General features: G+C 35.1%; 1 protein-coding gene and 1 pseudogene across 1 annotated transcript in view; both read right to left on the reverse strand.

Annotated features, from left to right (window-relative positions):
• The window catches only part of Arsj (arylsulfatase family member J), a 79,252-nt gene that overhangs the window by 17,744 nt on the left and 42,720 nt on the right, over window positions 1–18,788 (reverse strand). The gene's annotated exons all lie outside the window — the stretch shown is intronic.
• LOC107141406 lies at window positions 4,957–6,710 on the reverse strand (annotated as a pseudogene).

Consider the following 18,788-nt stretch of genomic DNA (forward strand, 5'->3'; position numbering starts at 1 on the left):
CTTTTACAATCCTGAAAGGTAAAATGCTATCTTAGCTGTCTTGCCACTAGGATACAAGACAAAGAGTCTGAAAATCAGTTAGTAATATTTTATAATAGTAATAAAAATGCTTATAAAAGCACAATTAAGTAAAAACTATATTCAGAAACTGTATTAATAAATTTCTTAAATTGTCATATTTAGAAGATTTAGAAACACACATTAACAAAATAGATCATTCATGACAATATAGTTGAAAGGATACTAAGGGAAAAATAAGTGTTTGGACCTGCTAAAGATGAATGTTATTCCCTTTATAACTTACCAGTGTATTATTAGGGTGTCTAATATGATTGATATATGGTTACGAATAACTCTGCAATTCTATTTCACATCCATTTCATTGGGTTTATTTTACTTTGAAATTACTGCCCTGGGAAAAACTTTGGATTAAAGTGACAAATTTATTAAAAAGAATTTCTATGCCTCTGTTTCCTCATTTGCATAAAATGGGGTTTATAATAGCAACTTTCCCATTGAGTCACTGTGAGGACAGAAGGGGTTAATATATGTGAAGTGCTTAGGATAGTGCCTAGCATGTAAAAACACAGCAATTTCAGAGTTGAGTATTATCATTGGCAGATCTAACACACTTTCTGGCCCATAGGTTGTTGTCTGGTCTTACTTAACAATAGTAAATAAGATTCTGCAAAACACCACCACTTGTCAACTGTTGGTGCAGTACCAAAAAAGCAAAAACAAAAACAAAAACAAAAAAAAACAAAATAAAACAAACCCATCATTACCTGAAAAAACAACTCAACTAAATCTCCCTTTCCCAACTATATACCTCTATGAGGCTGATTTTTATTCATATGCTTCAATAGAAACAACAAATAACAATGAGAAATCCAGTTACTTTCAATTAAGATAAATGTTAAAGAGACTAGCAAAAAAAAAAAAAAAAAGACAAGTAATGCTACTCTTTACTCATTTTTTGTTTTTAAGAATATATATATATATATATATATATATATATATATATATATATATATAATATATCAGGTAAATAGTTATGATTTTTAAATGAATACATATTTTTAAAAAATCGTTTTAGTTTCTATTTGGTTGAAAAAATTATTTTTAAACACAAAATAACATGCAGATTTTAATACAATTCATGTTAATGGGGAAGACTTCTATGTTTCTTTTTTCAACTTCTAGAGGAGTTTGCTTTCATTTTCTACAAAGAGTTAAAAACAAATAAGAAAAAAAAAATGACCAGTTCTCATGTCTGGGTTGCACTGGATCTGAGAGATATGTTGTCCTGGACTAGAGGATAAGATTTAGCTGAGACCAAGGACTCAGCTATAGAAAGAGTTGACTGTGAGGCTGTGAACCCCTAGTAATTAACAGAAATCCTCAAAAGACTACCAGACCACTAGGAATTGAAATCAATTTTATATAATCTGATCTCAAATGAAAACGTAAATCCAGGTGACAGCAAAGCATTGGAGAAGTCGCTTCTTGATGTTTCTGCATAAGCTTCTGCAAAGTGGGAAAATTAATACTTACATCACAGGGTTATTCAACAACCATATGTAAAGAAATGTAAAGAAAATGTATGTGTAAACAATAATGCACAAATGGTTATTGTTGATTTTGTTAAAGTAGCCAATGGAGCCCTGGATCTTCAACCAGAGCACAGGATTTTCAGGCCATGCTTCATCATCTGGCTTCTTCTCTTGTCCCTTCGAAACCTAACTTTCCCCATCTGTTTGTGGTAGGACAGACATGCATGATGGTTGTGGGATTTGGGACATGAAAGTGTGTAAGTTGGGGAGCCAGAGAAATGACAGAAACCCACTGCTATGTCGCATAAATCCACATCTTTGGAAAACTAGTAATGTCTCAAAAATGAAAGGGGAATTTTGTGGAGGAGCTGAGGTTCATGACTGGCCTGGGTATGACAAGGGGAGGGAACTAAATGATGGATAGATGCAGAAGTGCAACTGAGAAAGGCAAAGAAATGATGAGAGTCAAAATAGTTCTGTATGTAACAAAAATCATGCTCTGTAGGATGAGTGTGGCCAAATTTTATTGAGGATTTCTAGAAGGAACTAGAATCCAACTAAGTTTGTAAAGGAAAGCATTTCCTTCTGTGTATCGTATGTATTGTATTGTTCCATCCCCCTTCAAATTTTAATAGGAGAAGGGGCAGTTTGAGATTCCTTTGCATATTTGTTGGAGTAGAACCTTATAGCTAACATCTAGTTTAGGAGAGAACAAAAACCACCATTCTGCCAAAGATATAGTTTTTCTCCAGGTCAAGATAGTTTCAGTGAGGATGAAAAGGTTTCCATGGAAATTCATGTCTTCATGAATGTTCAAATATCATAAAATATTCTCTAGGAAAGCACTCAGTTTCTATTAGGTTCAAGTGAACATGCTTAAAACACAACCATAAACATAAATTTTATCAAGAATACTTTCCAATATCCCTGCACATTGAAGGTTCTTCATATATTTGCAGAAATGAATCTGAAAAACTATTAGTGATACACTTAAAAAAACACACTAGTTCAACATCAGGAAACCTCTTCAAAAATTAACAAACTTTCTTTTAGAAAATAAGGATTCTGGAATTAGAGAACTCCCGTGGTTGTTTGATTCTAACTTAATATAAAATGGTAGCTTTTATTATCAATTAAAAGATGAAAGTTGTCTCTCCTAAAATGAGAACTTTGTCTAAGAAGAGAAATCATAATTTAGAATAGAAAGGAAGATTTTAGAATATAAAGGAAGATTTGGAACTTCTAAATAGCAATGTGGCCCAGGAAACTACAAATGTCATATTCATATTCTTGAACAATTTGATCTGGGCCACCGACAAACCTTAAAAATCATGAAATAAAGAGCAGAGGCACTTGTAATGTTACACTGCAACATTAAAGCTAGGCCTACTACATGGGATGGCTGCACTGCACAGATACAGTATGGAGCTGGTTAAGTTCACCGGAGAGAGTAAGATGTTGTTCGAAATTCTCTGAAACAAACACACACACACACACACACACACACATTTAAAAATAACTGTAAATGTGATACTCACTGGGAAACTGGAGAATAGAAATAAAATTTAGAAGCTTCAGACTTTGGGTCATCTTTGGTTAAAACAAACTGTAGAACACAAAGTTATTTTGTGACAAGCCTAGAGAGAAAGGAGGTCTGGGTGACATTAGTGGTCTGCAGCTTTCTCAAAATGTGTGGAACATTGCTCATTTCAGTAATAGGAGGAAGGGTACAAAGAACAGGACTGTTAGGAGACTGGGAGTGGGGTGTGTGTTGGTAAAGTAAAAATTCTTTTAATTTGTGCATGTTCTTTTTGTTATTATCTTGGATGATTGCTCCTTTGTTTGTTTACTGAGAAGGGGCAAGAGGCTTTCTGAGTTACTCACCTGAATCTACAAAATTTGTTTAATCTACCAGGGATATAACTTTTAACCAAGAGATTCAGGGCTCTAGACACTACAAAGCTGATTAAACACAATTGTTATGGGGAATTTTGTTCATTTAGACTGTAATGAAGCCAGCAGCTTAGTGAATATTAACCCATCATTCTAGGAATAATCTCCTCAGCCTTGTGTTAATTAAACTAGCACATAGCCTAGCTTTTCTTCTTAATCGTGAAGCTGCAAGCACGGTGTATCCAGCTTTCTCTTTTGCAAACTACTGAAATAAAGGCGGCACCTGGCAATTTCTAATCCAAATGTATGATAAAATTTCATCTTTTAATGTAGCCATATGCCGACAACCTGGTGCACAACCACCACTGAGTGGGATACTTTGATGAAAACTTTAGCAAAAATGGACAAAAACAAGGAATTCTCAAGTAGTCATAAGAATAATTTAAATAACAGCCAATGTGTTTGATGACATGGATAGGGTAGGTATTTCCCCTTTGTGGTCCATCTCCAATTCATTGACACGGAGGTTTGTCCTACATGAAAGGATATTGAAAAATCCCAGGAAATATTTACATTTACATTTCCTAAGGGCCACTGTCAGATTAAGTAAAACCTTATACTTTTGTCAAAGAGGTTATGTTGGAAGAATACTGAGCTGAAATTCTTGGTGTGAAATTATAAACCAGCCCAATCTGATATCATTATTTAATTTTAAATAGTTGTAATTGGTAAGAGTTTGTAATCAATGAGGAAATGTATTTGAACACTTAATTTTTATACTTGAAATGTAAATAGGAGGATGACAAATATTTAAATTGTTCCTTCATGATTAGCTATTGTTCCATGTTTAATTATGTTGTGGGTAACATCATATTATCACATCCAGTCTATTGGTATGCTTTTATTTTTTCCAAACGTACTAGACATGTTCAGTAGTTATTCATTAGAAGAATGATAGATTCAACTCTGATCAGTCATTGTTATATTCTCACAATTGGGAAATACTAATATTTAGAGTTGTCTTTATAATTTTACTCACATATTAAAAAAGACAAGAAAATACTATTTGGTCATAACTGGCATCAAGGAGTTATAGAATATCATGAATCAATGTGACATTATTTTAGAAGGTTCTGGCTGGTGAATTTTCAAACACATCAGTTTTGTTTGATTACATGAAAGCAATTTGCTGTAGTAATTATTCATATTCCTTTCCAGTGCCCTACATGGAACAGTGCAACATGTTTTATATATAAAAAGGTCAAATGACCCATGTGATGGATAATTTTATGTCTGTTTGGCTAAATAAAATTCTATTGGCCCATACTGCTCTAGTATAAGACTGTATAGGTTCAAATTTTAGTTCCAGACTTATTAGTAGTGTGAATTTGACCTCTCTATGCTTTAGATTTCTCATATGTAAATGATAATGAAGAATTTACTACCTTGAGTTGTTTTGAGAATTAAAAGTTGTAGTATATATAAAGCACTTGGCATTTTTTTTTTGAGTGGTGTATATTTTATTGGAAACTTTAAATAATCTTCAAACAGAACATAATGTCTTCAATCAGGTTCTTGTGTGGCCTACACAGAAAACTGTGGTTTTTAGGATTAAAGGCAAGGAGAGGGCAAATACACTGGATGAGTGCTTAAGTTTGGCAAGAGAATCTCTCATGATGAATGCTCTTCAGCCAGTTTATCAGCTTTTGCCGCACATTCTTCAATGGGTCCCTCCATATAGAAGGCTTGTTCTGGGAGATGGTCATATTCACCTGTCAAAATCTTTTGGAATCCTTTGATGGTCTCCTTCAGGGGTACCAGCTTCTCCCTATGACCCATGAAGACCTCAGCAACCTGGAATGACTGAGACAAGAAATGCTGTATTTTCCATGCACAGGACACAGTCAACTTGTCTTCCTTGGAAAAATTTGTGCATACCCAGGATGGCAATGATATCCTGGAGGGATTTGTAGTCCTGCAGGATCTTTTGACTCCAGAGGCACCATCATAATGCTCACTGCCAACAATGTTGGGACCCATGATGTGAGAGGTGGAGTCTAGAGGATCCACAACTGGGTAGATGCCCAACTCAGCAATCTCATAGGACAGCATGGTGGTAGCATCCAAATGGGCAAAGGTAGTGGCGGGGCAGGGTCAGTCAGGTCATCAGCAGGAACATAGGTAGCCTGTACAGAGGTGATAGATCCCTTCTTGGTAGTGGTGATTCTTTCCTGCATAGTATCCATGTCAGTGGCCAGAGTGGGCTGATAGCCTACAGCAGAAGGGATTCTGGCCAATAAGGCAGATACCTCTGAACCAGCCTGGGTGAAGTCAAAGATGTTATCAATAAACAGCAGTACATCTTGACCTTCTTGGTCTCTGAAGTATTCGGCCACAGTCAGTCCAGTAGCTCTGACCAGGCATGAACACCAGGTGGTTCATTCATTTGACATACACTAGCACTACCTTGGAGGTAGCATCTTTTAAATTGATAACACCAGATTCAATCATTTCATGGTATAAGTCATTGCCTTCACGGGTCCTCTAAACAACACCAGAAAATACAGAGTAACCACCATGGGATTTGGCAAAATTGTTAATTAACTCCATGATCAGCACTGTCTTGCCAACTCCAGCACCACCAAAGAGCCCAATTTTTCCACCCTTGGCATAGGAGCTAGCAGATCCATAACCTAAATACCAGTCTCCAGAATTTCTTGCTCAACACTCATCTCAATGAACTCAGAAGTCTCACCATGAATAGGAGAAAACTGTTTGTTTTTGATTGGAACTCTATCATCAATTAGTTCTCCAATGACATTCATGATTCTGCCCAAGGTCAACAAGAATTTTGATTGGTGCACAAGAATCTAAGATTTTCTGACCTCTAACCAAGCCTTCTGTCCCATCCATAGCAATGGTTCTTATTGTGCTCTCACCCAAATGCTGGGCCACTTCCAAAACCAGCCTGGTCTCTGTGCCTTGCACTTCCAGGGCATTTAGGATAAGTGGTAATCCCTCATCAAACTGGACATCCACTACTGCACCAATGATTGCCATGATGCGCCAGGTGGCTGGGCCTGCCTTTGGCAACAGAGATGTTTGTGCTGCATAGTCTCTGGCAGGCTGGACCGCTGCTGGGGTGGCCTGTAGTAAAAGCTGGGCTTGGGATAACAATGCCGAAGGGCTGAGTCCCTGCAAGGCTCCAGAGGCCAATGCAGCAGCCACACGACCTACAAGACTCAACATGGCAGAGTCCAGGTAGAGACTCAAGCACTTGGCATTTTGTAAGCATTTAATAATTGTTAGCCCTCACCATTAGTAAATATTACCATAGTCTTCAATTCTAAAATAGACATTTTTCATAACTTAATTCAAAATTATTAAGTATTTCATAATCAACTTACATATTCAGGGTGGTTTTATTTAATATGTTGGATTCTGTACTATTAATTGCATTTTATAATCACTAAAATATGAAATGTTCTAGAAGTGATGCATTTATCAAATTTACATATCAAACAATTAAAAGCATCACAAGAAGGAAATAAGTGTGAACAGCCATGAGAGTCCCTGTAAGAGAAGCAGCCTCATAAACACAGAACAGAGAAAAGGGTGTAGCCTGTGAGAACTAAACCTCAAAAGTAATTATGTGAGGGAAGAATTTGGGTAAATGTCAAAGTCACTGGGTAGAGAGATCTAGTATCTACCTCAGTAGGCAGAAGGCAAAACAAACAAACAAAAACAAAAACCAGAAAAAAAAAAACAGATTAGAAGCACCATTTTTAATTTATCATCCTTTAAAATTTCTATCTTGGAATTTTCTCTCTCTCTTTTCTTTCCTTTCCCCCCCTTCTTTCCTCCCTCCCTCTCCCCCTCTCCCCTACCCCAGGGGTTCTTAACCACTGAGCAGCATCCCAGCCCTATTTATTTTTCACTTTGAGACAGGGTCTTGCTAAGTTGCTCAGGGCCTCACTAAGTTGCTGAGGCTGGCTTTGAATTTTTGAGCCTTCTGCCTCAGCCTCCTGAGCCACTGGGATTGCAGGTGTGTCCCATTCTGCCTAGCTGAGAATATTATATTTTATATTCTATATTATTTGTATATTTAATGCATGATTTAAAAAATACACATTTGTTAGGGATAATTGCTAATATTTTCATTCAAAGATGTGATTAAAAATTAGAATTAATTTGAATCAAAACATTTGAATCATAAATATTTCTACCAGTTCTAAACTCATTCACCTGTTTTTGCTTATAATTTAATTTCCATTCATGGAGAGAATGAACACAATATTTATGCCACCATAATAGCATTTTAAACAACATGACAATTTGTAACCTGGTATGTATGTATTTACCTTGATCCTGGCTACTAAGAATTTCTTTCTAAAGAAAAGACCCATTTTCACTGCAGTGCCTGAAAATTCAAATATTGGACTCTGAACCATGGAAACTTAAAAGTAAAATATCACCCAATTAAGTATAACAATTAAGTCATGCTTTTTAATCTTATTTTTCAATATGGTCTACACATGTTTCTGATTTTATTAAGTGTAGGAAAATATCCAGTCAATAAAAGTAAAAATAAATATGCATAACAATAAAGACAGTCAATGACTCAGCCTCCTTTTACTTTAGTCCAAATTCAGCATTTTAAGCAAGAAGGAAAGGAACAGAATGGATTTTCCCTCTTTAGTAACAACCTTACTCTTCTCTTAGATCTATCATGATCCAATATTAAGTGAAACAAAAAAGGAGGGGAAAGAATTTATGAGATAACTAAAGCAAAAAAGGGTAGAGTTTAGGAGGCCAACTGAATAAAAGGAGTTTAAAAGAATAGCTGTTGTTTTCACTTGCTTAGAAGAGATCAAAGCTTAGAAGAGATTCAAGAAAGAACAGATGTACTCTCCCATGCTCCATGCCTCATTTCATGATGTTACCAAGATTTGTTGAAACTAAATGTCTCTAAGAAAGTATTTTTACCTAGTTATGATTAAAAATAATTTTTGGGTGATTTTGGAATGAGGAGAGGTTAAATATTTTTTTTTTCCTGTGAGGAATCTTTACACACAAGCAAGAACTCATGTCAAGAATATTTATAAGAAAAAAAATAATAAATAGAATTGAAACACAGGAAATATCTTGATCCAGGAGACATTAAAATGTAATTTTAATTTCTGAATCAAAACAAACTGAAAAGTGAATGAAGGTAAATGAAATTGTTAATACCCATCAGGAAAGAATGATGAGAATTCATATATAAATTGACAATAGACTAGCGCTCAGCATCACAGTCTCAAAAATGGCTCTGTACATTCAGCTTAACATGACTGTAGCCATTTTGATCACTGATTGCCTCAGAGAAACCCTAGTAAGTTTTTATTCCATGGTTTCCCAGCATACTAAAAACAGATAAAACCATTAGAGTAGTCTGTGGAGTGTTAATGCCAGATAGTGGTGCCAGAAGTGTACTTGACTCTGGTGTTAGCTTAAGATAAACCAGTTACATTTTGAGATGGATGAAGTCATTTTTATCTCAACCAATATATTAGCCCCTCCTTCAGACTCAAATTGCAGGGCTTCAACTGGTCTTTGTGTTGCCTAGCACCATGCTTCCATCAATAAGTCCCCCAAAAACTGTACTCTGCAATCCTGGATCTGTCTGCTTCTCATAGCAACTTGGAATCTATTCTTATACACCGGAACTGAATTGTTTTGGAAAAGTAGAATTGAGGAGGAACCATTAGAAGACCAGAAGAAAGGGAAAAGATGCAAGAAATTGGGAGGGGAAATAGTTTAGAGATTTAAATAATTTGATATTAGACAATTGGCAATTATCTAATTTTTATTCAAAAAGATTGTTGCTAAACAGTCAATTTGGCTAAAAACGTATTTTTAAATAATTAAAGCTCATTCATAGACCAGAAATTTGGTTTACTAGAGTACTAAGCCCTGCCATAACCATGATAAAGCAAAATATTTTTAGTGAAGGTTAGACTCCAGGGAACAGAAGGGGAACATGGGAGATAGGAAGTTATGTGAAGCTACAGATTTACTCAAGAAGTAGATGACAAAACATTATGAATATCTGGAACCATAGCCTAGATCTGACAAAACTCATAAAAACCATTCCCTAAACAAGTTTTTTTTTCTTTCATAAGCTGAGTTAAGTTAGGCTAAATTTACACAGACTATTAATTTTTAAGTGGTTCAAAATGGAATTCTCTAGCAAGAGTTAAAGACCCTATTTTTATTCATATTCTACCTTTCAACTCAGGAACCTCAAAACACTCTCATTTAAGAACATTTTTTTTTTTACTGTCTTCTGGCAAGACCCGCCCTTATGAGACTGAGGTCCCCATTTCTCTGTGGCTCAGCTCCAATTCCATTTTATCCTTTATTACTATTTAAGTCATGCATCAGATGAAATCTGGGTCTCTTCTTGTTTCAGACTCTAATTCTCTGGCTCTGAACATTCCTTTCTGCTCCCATCCCTGACTCCTCCCCAGCAGAATGTGCCCTCTGGAACCCTCAGGTAGTCAGAAACAGTTTCTTTTGCCTCAATCTCTTGGTGAAAATAACCTGCATCTTCTTGGTGCCACAGAAAACTGGCACTCTGAAGACACTCCAATCCCTGTGGCTCTCTTTTAGGGGTGGTCCTATTCCATACCTTTCACATTACTGGGTCTGGAAATGGGTAGATACCCCATTTGCATTTCATTACTACTTCTAAACAATCTCTCTTCTCTATAAACCCTAATCCTTAAACCTGTGTTATCAGAATATAGACTCTCCTGCTCTTGTTTAGTGTTTGACCTACTGTCAGACACTATTCAGTTCTACTTCAATATCCACATGGAAGATTCTTTCATCGCCTTGGACTCTTGGTTTATTGAGCTCTTCTTTTCCTATAATCTTGTATTCCCAGTGACATGAATGATCATGACCTAGAAGATCTAACCATTACCATTAACAGAAAGGCATAAATCACAGTTTTAAGCACGTAATTTCTAATAACTCTTATTGAGACAACAGTTTCATTTATTCTATTATCTTTTTGCTGTCCCTTACTCCATGGCTTTTTGTCTAAATTCCATGTTCCATCATGGTCATTACTCCTTGCACATTTGTGCAATTCTATTTTCTTCCCTCTCACTTTATCATAGTCTCTTGGTAAAACTCTGATTCTGCCTAATCTACCCTGTGGCCTCAACCATTCCAGAGAAAAATCTAAACTGATGCATACTGTTTGCTATGTTCTGAATGTATCCCCTCAAAATATTGAAACTCAATCACCAATATGATAGTATTAGAGATAGGGCCTTAGGAGGTGGTGAGCTCATGAGAGTCGATCCTCTTATTAAAAGCAATCAGATGGAGTGTCCTTGCCCCTTCTTCCATGTGAGGATTTAGCAAGACGGTGACATGTTTTCAGCAGAGAGCAAGTTCTCATCAGACACGAGTCTCCTGAATGGATCTTGGAAGTCCCAGCTTCTAGAACTGTAAGAAGTAAATTTCTGTCATTTATAAATTATAAGGTATTTTGTTAGGAGCCCAAATGGACTGGTATACTGGTCTCACTTTGAAGTCACAGCCACTAACCTGAAGTAGACCCTTAATGCTGGCCACGAGTCCTGCTTGATTTCACTCATTTATTGCCTCACTCGTTTTCCTAAATAAATATTTCATAACACAGTCTTCCTCTCAGATCTCTAACAATTTGTTATACTTTAGATGTGGGGTGTCCTCTAAAAGCTCACATATGAGATAGTGCAAGGTTTGGGGAGAAATGATTAGTTATAGCTTTAGTCAGTGAATTAATTTCTGATTGGATTAATTGAGTGGTGACTGGAGGCAAGTGCAGAGTGGCTGGAGGAAGTAGTTCATTAGGAAGAGGGGCTATGGAGTATATATTTTGTATCTGAACAGTAGAGAGCCTTTCTCTGATTCCTGATCACAATATGAGCTGCTTCCCTCTGTCAGACTCTTCTGCCATGATGTTCTGCCTCACCTTGACCCCAAGGAATGGAGCCAGCCTTCTATGCATTAAGACCTCTGACACCATGAGACCTCAAATAAACTTTTCCTCTTCTACAGTGTTTGGTTCCGGTCTTTAAGTCACAGCAATGAAAAAGGTGACTAAAACGCAATTCCTGATGATCTCAATAGACACACAAAAAGCATTTGACAAAAACAGCAACCCTTCATGTTCAAAACACTAGAAAAACTAAAGATAACAGGAACATATCTCAACATCGTAAAGACTATCTATGTTAAACCCCAGGCCAACATCATTCTCAATGGAGAAAAATTGAAAGCATTCCCTCTAAAAACTGGAACAAGACAGGGATGCCCTCTTTCACCACTTCTATTTAACATAGTTCTTGAAACACTGGCCAGAACGATTAGATGAAAGAAATTAAATGGATACAGATAGGAAAAGAAGAACTTAAATTAGCACTATTTGCTAGTGATATGATTCTATACCCAGAAGACCCAAAAAGCTCCACCAGAACACTTCTAGAACTAGTACATGAATTCAGCAAAGTAACAGGATATAAAATCAACACCCATAAATCAAAGGCATTTCTGTATGTCAGTGACAACTTCTCAGAAAGGGAAACGAGGTATCAGGGTGATGTTGGCCTCGTAGAATGAATTTGGAAATTCTCCCTCTTTTCCTATTTCCTGAAGTAGCTTGAAAAGTATTGGTATTAGTTCCTCTTTAAAGGTTTTGTAAAACTCTGCTGTATACCCATCCGGTCCTGGGCTTTTCTTAGTTGGTAGTCTTTTGATGGTTTCTTCTATTTCCTCAATTGATATTGGTCTGTTTAGGTTGTCTATATCCTCCTGACTCAATCTGGGCAGATCATATGANGGTAAAAATGGGAGCTCATAACCCACTTGAATCAAAGTGTGAAATATGATATATCAAGAACTATGTAATGTTTTGAACAGCCAACAATAAAAAATTAAAAAAAAAAAAGAACTTATAATTATTCTAATGGGCCAGTGAATTTTGCTTCAAATAAATCTGATTTATGTGTGGAAAAAAAAAAAAGAAAGGAAAACTACGCCTTTTACAATAGCCTAAATAAAATAAAATACTTGGGATCAATTTAATAAAATAGGTAAAAGATCTATACAATGAAAACTAAAAAACCCTAAAGAAAGAAATCAAAGAAGACCTTAGAAGATGGAAAGATCTACCTTGTTCTTGGATAGGCAGAATTAATATTATCAAAATGACCATACTACCAAACTGTACAGATTTAATGCAATTCTTATCAAAATCCCAACGGCATTCCTCACAGAAATAGCAAAAGCAATCATGAAATTCATCTGGAAAAATAAGAGACCCAGAATAGCTAAAGCAATCCTTAGCAGGAAGAATGAAGCAGGTGGCATCACTATTCCAGACCTTAAACTATACTACAGAACAATAGTAACAAAAACAGCATGGTATTGGCACCAAAACAGACTGGTAGAGCAATGGTACAGAATAGAGGACACAGAGACAAACCCACAGAATTACAATTATCTTATATTAGACAAAGATGCCAAAAACATACATTGGAGAAAAGATAGCCTCTTCAACAAATGGTACTGGGAAAACTGGAAATCCATATGCAACAAAATGAAATTAAGCCCCTATCTCTCACCATGCACAAAAGTCAACTCAAAATGGATCAAGGGCTTAGGAATTAAACCAGAGATTCTGTGTCTAATAGAAGAAAAAGTAGGCCCTAATCTTCATTATGTTGGATTAGGTCCCAACTTCCTTAATAAGACTCCTATAGTGCAAGAATTAAAGTCAATAATCAATAAATGGGATGGACTCAAATTAAAAAGTTTCTTCTCATCAAAACAAACAATCTATGAGGTTAATAGAGAGCTGATATCTTGGGAGCAAATCTTTACTCCTCACACATTAGATACAGCACTAATCTCTAGGTACATAAAGAACTCAAAAAGCTAAACACCAAAAAAACAAATAACCCAATCAATAAATGGGCCAAGGACCTGAGCAGACACTTCTCAGAAGAGGATATGTAATCAATCAAAAAATATACGGAAAGACGTTCATCATCTCTAGCAATTAGAGACATGTAAATCAAAACTACTCTAAGATTTCATTTCACTCCTGTCAGAATGGCAGCTATTATGAAGACAAATAACAATAAGTGTTGGCAAGGATGTGGGGGAAAATGTACACTCATATGCTGCTGGTGGGACTGCAAATTGGTGCAGCCAATATGGAAAGCAGTATGGAGATCCCTTGGAAAACTGGGAATGTTCCGGAACTGCCATTTGACTCAGCTATCCCTCTCCTTGGTCTATACCCAAAGGACTTAAAAACAGCATACTACAGGGACACAGCCACATCAATGTTTACAGTAGCACAATTCACAATAGCTAAATTGTGGAACCAACCTAGATGCCTTTCAGTAGATGAATGGATAAAAAAAAAATGTGGCCTATATACACAATGGAATATTACTCGGCAATAAAAGAATAAAACTATGGCATCTGCAGGTAAATGGATTGAGTTGGAGAAGATAAGTGAAGTTAGCCAATCTTAAAAGAACAAATGATGAGTATTTTCTCTTATATAAGGTGACTGACTCATAGGTGGGTAGGGAAGGGGAGCATGGGAGAAAAAGACGAACTCTAGATGGGGCAGGGGGTTAGCAATGATGGTGAAATATGATGGGTATCATTATCCAAAGTACATGTATGAAGACACGAATTGTTGTGAACATACTTTGTATACAACCAGAGATATGAAAAATCGTGCTCTATATGTGTAATAAGAATGGTAATGCATTCCACTGTCATTTATTGAAAAAAAAAACCCCACAGTTCCTGTCTCATCTTTACTTTCAGTAGTAAATTTGCTCCTTGTTTTGCAAAGGAAACAGAATTACTCAGATTCTATTCTAATTTCTGTAAGTAGCTCCCCCCCCCCCCAATCTATTGTTTCTCTGCATCAACTCCTGCATTCTTCCTCTCTTCCCATGTTCTTGGCTAAGGCAGCCCTGGGCTGTGCATGAGATCCCATCCTTTCTTACCTATTTAAGAACATTTCTCTAGTGATTCTGGCATCAGCAAATTTTGTCTCTCTACTGAACCATTCTGAAAAACTTACACATATGTTGTTATCACAATTTGCAAAATACCTTCTTTTATCTCTATAATCCTTTCCATGTGCTATGTATCTCTTCAGTTTTCTAACAAAATGCCTTGAAGTATTTGTATGCACCTAATTTTCCCCATTGTCTTTTGATCATATTCTAATAGATTTTTATATCTATAATTCCATTAAAAGATCACCAGTTGCCTCCATGCTATTAAATCCATTGGTCAATTTGCAGTCTTTGTCTTCCTTGATCCTCGAGTAGCTTTTGGTAAAGTTGATCATTTGCTCCTCCTTTGCACACTTTCTTCCCTTGGCTTTGGAACACTTTCTTGACTAACCTCAATGGCTGCTTCTGTTCAGCATCCTTTTGATCCTCTTTTACCCACTAGACACTTAACTCTGGGGGGGTTAGGGTTTATCTTTGCATACCAGACCATCTTGTGGCTTCTAATTCTTTCATCTGTATCTTCTAATTTCTTTTATTATATTTTAAAATCTCTCTTCTAAATATCAGTTTCTTGTATTGAATTGGTTACCTGACAACTCCACTTTAACATCTAATATGGTTTATAAGGCTAAAACCAAACTATTTACTTCCCTTCTTCAAAGACATAAATAATTTAAAACAATAAATAATTTAAAATTGTGTATTCTAAATTTGGAGTTTATCTTTTACCCTGCTAGAACATGAACTGGTCTGAGTTAAGAGCAAACAGAACAAATTTTCCAGTGCAAACCTGAATTAAGAATCTTATACTTCCTTTTTGGTTATTTATTTCCCTTACCTTATTATAAGGTCATATGTTTTTATCTTATACAATATGATATTATGAATTACATATATGCTGTGGAATGTTTAAACCTGAGAAATTAACATGTATTACTTTACACAGTTATAATTTTGTGGTGATAATACATAATAGCCACGGAATGAAATTGTTGAGAATAGGTTATATTGTCATTGACTATAATCATCTTGCTGTACAATAGATTTCTTGAAAAATATCCCTTCTATATAAATGGAATTATGTGTCCTTTGACCAATATCTCCCCCAATCCACAACAATCCTAATTTCTGTTAAGTATTTTACACTCTATTTGTAGGAGATAAACTTTTTTTTAAGAGAGAGAGAGAGAGAGAGAGAGAGAATTTTTAAATATTTATTTATTTATTTTTTAGTTCTTGGCGGACACAACATCTTTGTTTGTATGTGGTGCTGAGGATTGAACCTGGGCCGCACGCATGCCAGGCGAGCGCGCTACCGCTTGAGCCACATCCCCAGCCCGGAGATAAACTTTTAAAAATATTTTATTTTTGATTAGCATGTATTAATTGTACCTATTAATGGAGTTCAGTGTGATAGTTCAACATAGACATACAGCATGCACTGATTAAATCCATCTTCCCTCTTTTCCATCATCTTCTCCCAAACCTCATCTTCCCCAACATTTATTAATCATTATTTTATATTCAGGTTGACTTTTTTTTTACTTTCTACTTATGAAAAAGAACATGTAATACTTGTCTGAGTCAGTCAACGTTTTAAAATTCAGCACGAGTGAGATAATATGGATTTGTCTATCTGTGTTTGGTTCATTCACTTAACATAATGTTGTCCAGCTTCATCAAGTTGTCACAAATGGCAGGGACTCATTTTTTATGGATAAATAGTATTATTTTATGGACAAAATATTTTATGGATATAGGTTATGGATAAAAATATACCACTGGGAAAAAAAAAATATATATATATATATATTCAGTGGTATATATATATATGTGTGTGTGTGTGTGTGTGTGTGTGTATGAGTATATATTTGTGTGTGTACATATATATATATATGTGAAGTGTTTTACACATTATTAGCCAACAAATTTTGGATAAGAACCAAGAACACACATTGAGGAAATAACAAGTCTTTTCAATAAACTGTTTTGGGGAAACTGGATATCCATATGCAGAAGAGATATAGACTTTATATCAACTCAAATGGATAAAAGGTGCAACTGTAAGACCAGAAACCATGAAACTACTAGAAGAAAACAGGGGAAATGCTTCATGACACCAATCTGAGCAATATTTTTTTTATATATATATATAAGACCTCAAAATATAGGCAACAAAACCAAAAACAGACAAATGCAATTACATCAAACTACAAAAGGATTAATATTTTTTTTTTTTGCTATTTCGATTGCTTGGTTATCTATTCCTCTACTTTCCTATTTATCCTAAGTATATATCATGATTCTCAAACTTTCCCTAAAATAGAAATTAACAGTATGTATATTTCATATTATTTTCTGTGTGAAAGTTGGTCTTTATGAAAATTTAACATGTATTTTAAACGTTTTCCTAAACTTAACTAATAAGTATATTCACTGAGGGAAAAAATGTCAAATAAAATCATATCATTACATTAAAGGATGTAATTCCATTATATCCTTTCCACAATATTCAGTGAAAAATACAATATTAAAACCTATAAGAAATGATATCAAATGAGCAATGTTTCTTTTTTAGTTTGGTCTTTTCCTCATTCATGCAATAAAAATGTACTGAGCAACTTCTGTGGGTTTTTTACAGTTTGGGAGGTTATGAGGAATGGGACAATATATAAAAGAAATACATAAAGAGCTAAGTGAGGAGGGTAAGACATAGAAATGAATGTAAGACAGAAAATTCTTCAGTGTTCCAAGGAGGAGAAAATTACTTCTGGCTGTGTGGACAGAAAGGTGCCAAGGGTGAGGGGGTTATCATCAGTGGAAAGTAGAGTCTGCATCTTAGCATTTTGGTTTTCTACTTCATGCAAGCTCTGAAGGATGATTGTCACTTTTGAGATTATTGAATGAATGAGTGAATAAATGAATGCATTTTTTAGGTATATGTATTTTCTAGAATTAGACTGGCATTCAAAAGAAAAATAATGAATGTGTCAACTGAAAATAGGACATCTGCATGTAGTGGTAGCCAGTGGTAGGCCAAAATATAGGGAAAAACATTTGAAAAAACGTCTATACCTTTCATTAGTTAGCTATTTCATGCATTGCACATACAAGCACTTGGGTTTGTAATTTCTGGTATACCAGAAATTTTACTTTAAAAATAAACAAGTTGGATATCCATATGCATAAGTCAATGTTGAATGCTTAATAGTAGTCTCTATCAAATCAATGTATTTTCTCATCCTAAACTGAATTAATCTTACTGATAGGGTTGTTCTTTGTTCCTCGTTGGCTGCTCACTAGAATATAAGTTCCATGCAGCCAAGGCCTTTTCTGACTTCTTCAGCACAGAATTGCTGGTGTATAGCACAGTGCTTGCAGCCTGAAATAGTGCAGCAGGAGTATATTAATGCACAGACCAGCCTGAGGGGAGAAGGTAATAAAGGTAACCATTATAAATGAGAAAAGTTGCATGGACTCATTTATTGAATATTCACTATGTATAAGGCATTGCGCAGGATGCTACCTAGGATCTATACACTAAAAGCCAATTTAGGTATATTGAAAAATTATAGATTTTTGTTTTTAATTCATCTTTATGAAATGATCACAGTTAATGTGGTCTTCTCCATTATAACCCACTAATGCAGAAAAAGACATTTTTATTAAACATTTTGAATTGATTAGATGATGCTGCAGTTGGTCTTGATGAAGAAAAAGATTTAATTTTTTAAAATAGTGGACTCATTTTACAGAAAAATAAGTTGCTTTCTACTTTTTATACTGCACTGAAATAATATAATCACAAAATAAGTTCTCAAAAATTTAGAAACCTAGCATGTATTCTTTTTGAATCAGAATCAGATTCGCTGTACGCTTTCCTTAATCTAACAATAATTGGAAACACACTGTCATTAATCATAAAGGTGAAGATATTTTATTATGGTGTGAATACCAAGCCATTTTTATATTGCAGGTATCAGAAGCAGAATAATGAAGCAAAAAATTTTCAAAATGCCTCTCAATAAAATAATCATTTTGTTATTTTTAGATAAAATATTAATGTCTTTTCCATCTTCTGTTCATACGTTTAAATCTCCACTTTCGGTTATGTTACATTGAGTTCTGTGAGGATAAGAACACTACTACATCTAAACACATTATCTTGAAAATTCAACAAACACACAAAAATGATTTTTGAAGAAAATTAACCAAAATAAAAATGTGTATGCCATTATTAACAAACAAATAA

The sequence above is a fragment of the Marmota marmota genome, unplaced genomic scaffold, assembly GCF_001458135.2.
Source record: "Marmota marmota marmota unplaced genomic scaffold, marMar, whole genome shotgun sequence".
NCBI lineage: Eukaryota > Metazoa > Chordata > Mammalia > Rodentia > Sciuridae > Marmota > Marmota marmota.